Source organism: Pteropus alecto, unplaced genomic scaffold, assembly GCF_000325575.1.
Source record: "Pteropus alecto unplaced genomic scaffold, ASM32557v1 scaffold56, whole genome shotgun sequence".
NCBI classification, from domain to species: domain Eukaryota; kingdom Metazoa; phylum Chordata; class Mammalia; order Chiroptera; family Pteropodidae; genus Pteropus; species Pteropus alecto.
In genome coordinates, this window is record NW_006438871.1 from 1,497,447 (window position 1) to 1,501,093 (window position 3,647).

General features: G+C 43.8%; 1 pseudogene; it reads left to right on the plus strand.

The window, feature by feature from the left end:
* Positions 1 to 425: 425 nt before the first annotated feature.
* LOC112483045 lies at positions 426 to 544 on the plus strand (annotated as a pseudogene).
* Positions 545 to 3,647: the final 3,103 nt, after the last annotated feature.

The following is a 3,647-nucleotide window of genomic DNA, read 5'->3' on the forward strand; positions in this document are numbered from 1 at the left end:
CAGAATGTAAAATGTTAGTAATACACATCATACTCTAAAGCAAGCACACACTAAAAAATAAAACATAGAATCAAAACACCAATCATTAAATTAAAATGGAATACCAAAAAATATTCAAATAACCCAAAAGGAGGCAGAAGAGGGGGGAAGAACAAAATACAAAGGGACAAGCAGGAAACGACAATATCATACTTAACCCCATCATGTCAATAATTACATTATTATAATAATTACATAAATGTAAACGGTCTAAATATACCATTTAAAAGTCAGTTTTTTATACCAGATAAAAACAAATAAAGGAACAAAACACAAGACCCAACTATTTTGTCTTAAAAAACCTCACTCTAAGTACATGGGTAGATTAGAAGTGAAAAGATGGGGAAAAGTACTTAACATGCAAACACTAATCAAAAGCAGCGAGAGTCTACGGCCACGCCACCCTGAACGAGCCCGATCCCGTCTGATCTCAGAAGCTAAACAGGGTCGGGCCTGGTGAGTACTTGGATGGGAGACCACCTAGGAAGACCAGGTGCTGCAGGCGCAATAAAAAATAAGGGATTGTAAGTTGACAAGGTCCTTGGGATTGTAACTTGACAAGGTCCAAGTCAACCAGGGGTTGCCTTTCCTTTAAAAAAAAAAAAAAAAAAGTAAGCTGGAGTGGCTAAATTACCAGCAGATACGTTAGACTTCGGAACAAGGAAGGTGACTGGGGTAAAGGAGAGCATTACATAATCGGAACAGGGTCACCTTCCCCTCAAAATGCCACATGACATAGAGCAAAACGGTTTAGATGACCACGGACTTATCACTGTGCACCAAATACATAAAAATCCTTAATGTGTATGCACCTATTACAGGACTTCAAGGTACATGAAAGAAGCGACCGAACTGAAAGGAGAAACGGACAAGCCCATCATCAGAATCGGAGTTCTCAAGGTTTTTCTCTCGGCAACTGACAAAACAAGTGGACAGAAAAGCAGAGAGGTATATTAGATTTGAACCACGCCATCGACCCAGCTGACCTAGCAGGCCTAGACTGAACACGCCGCCCAATAGCAGCATACACGCTCCCAGTGCACAAGGAACGTTCACCAACGCAGACCACATTCTTGGCCATCAAACAGATCTCCACGCATCTACTGGCTGGGATTCTCCCATCAAGAACCCTCCTTCACCAGCTACTTGATTACCTTGAAAAATTAAGGATAAGATTAAAAAGGCAAGATTATTTTTTGCTTCAGTCTTTTAATTCTTTTCAGAATGAGACAATGGCCCAGTTTTTAATTCTTTTTGAGGCTCCAAATGTTGCAGTGGGGGGCCTCTTAAAGTCCTTCCCCCCCCATTTATTATAAAAATTTTCAAACATACAGAAAAGTTGAAAGAATTGTACAGTGAACAGTTATAAAGCTACCACCTAGACCCTACAGTTAACATTTTTCTCTGATGAATATCGCCAATACTACTTACCTTTATCAAACCCTGTTTTCAGTTTAACGTGTACCCTTCTAGGCCTTTTTCTGTGTATTTTACTTACAAACTCACCTAGTGTATTAGTGTTCTAAGGCTGTCACAAAACACCACAGACCGGGTGTCTTAGGCAACAGATATTTACGTCTCGCTTGTGGAGGCTTGGAAGTCCAAGCGCAAGGTAGCAGTAGCATTGGTTTCCCCTGAGGCCCCTCCCAATACATGGGCTGGGGCTGCTGCCTACCAGAGGCTTAATGGTGGCCTGAGGGTCAGCTCCCATTTCCCACATCTGGCAACTTGGTGCTGGGGAGCTCAGCAACCCCACACCCAGGCCTCTCCAGAGTAGGTGAGTGTCCCTAGGACATGGTGGCTAGTTTCTTTCAGAGCCAGTGATCCAAGAGGGAGCAAGCCAGGTGGAAGCTGATCATTTTCAGGCCCCAGGTCTGGAAGCGCATAGCATCACTTCTCCACATGCAATTCATTAGAAGTGAGTGACCACGTCCACTCGCACTTCGGGGTGGGGTTTGGTTTCCCCTTTGAAAGGAAGAGTGCTGAATGATCAATGGACCTATTAATGTAGGAAAGCGCAGAGAATTAGAATGTTAATTGAGCCACAATCAGAGACTGCAATGTGCTGATCAGCTCTGCAATCAGGCCGCCAGGGCACCTTTAGAACAAAGGAAGATTTCTACTGAAATTGCTAACAACCCATTCCCCACACCAGTAAAGGGGAAACAGGAACCAAGAGACCTTCATTCCCTTCGGCTAAAACTACGGGGGGGCCTATGGATTAAAGGCTGGGAACTGCCAAGAGGCCTTTCATGCAACATTTTCGTAGCTTTTCACATACATACTATTCCCCTTCCTCACTGTATGTTCATATCAAAGGAAATGGGTTGACAAAGTCTTTTAACCTATAACTCCCAGAAACTGTGATATATGAACGGAATCCCCCTAACACCCGGGGTTCCTCTCAGTACCTTTACTGTCTCTATTGTCACTGTCTCCCTGCGTCTGAGCAGACACCATACTCTGTGGAGTGATACCTTTTCTATTAAACTTTACTTTTCAAACTTTGGCATGTGTGTTGAATTCTTTCCACACTCTCCGTCAAAGGACCCTCTCCTTCTCTTGGTGCAGGGTTTGGTCTTCCGCCTACTTGGGGAAGTTTGCCCCGTCATGCATCGCTATTACAAATGCGCTCTTACACTCACTTTTGTGATGTCTTGATTCATGAAAGCTGCTCCTTGTCACACTATAATTCTAAGATGGCAAGAATCAAATTTTTAACTCACCCTGCACAGGCAGACCTCAGAGATACTGCAGGTTCAGTTCCAGACCAGGGCCATAAAGCGAATACTACAATAAAGGGAGTCACGCAAACTTTTTGGTTTCCCAGTGCATGTTCACACGATTCTGTAGTCTATTTAGTGATCAATAGCATTGTCTAAAAGAGCAATGTACATATCTTAATTTAAAAAGACTATAGTGCTTAAAAAACGGTAACCATCATCAGAGCCAGCTGGAAAACCATTACCAATAGACTTGCTCCACGCAGGGCTGCCACAAAGCTTCAATTTGTAAATCTGCAAAGCGCAACAGGGCGCCTCCCAGTGGCACTCACACGACCACAGCATCAGCCGCAGTTCTCTGGCTTTTCAGGGCGGTGGAACTGCTGATGGTCAATACAAGGAAATACACTTTCAAAATACACGCTTTTTTCTTTCATGAGCACATTAACAATCTTTGTGCATTAAAGGACGTGACATGTCCCTCGACTGGGAAACAGCAATGCATGGCAACTCTGTGTAGCGTGTGCATGTCACAGGTCTTCCCTGAGATACGCAGCTGCCAAACCTTCAGCTGTCTCCAAGCTTTTCTGTAAATATGTTTCTCCATCATTGATTTGCCACTTTCTAGAAGAAAGGGGCTGGTGGAGCCCAGCGATCTATGAAAACTGCAGATGAAACAAGAAATCAGAACTTTGACCTCCAAGAGAATCCGTTTGCACTGATGAAAGCAGACCATAGGCCACGCACATGAACCAGGTGGCTTCTCACATTACAGATGGGGAAACTGAGGCCGGGAAGTCCAGTGATCTGCCCAAAGGTATAGCTTAAGGTAAGACAGAGAGGGTTCAAACTTAATATTAAGCAACCCAAGAACCTGGTTCTTTT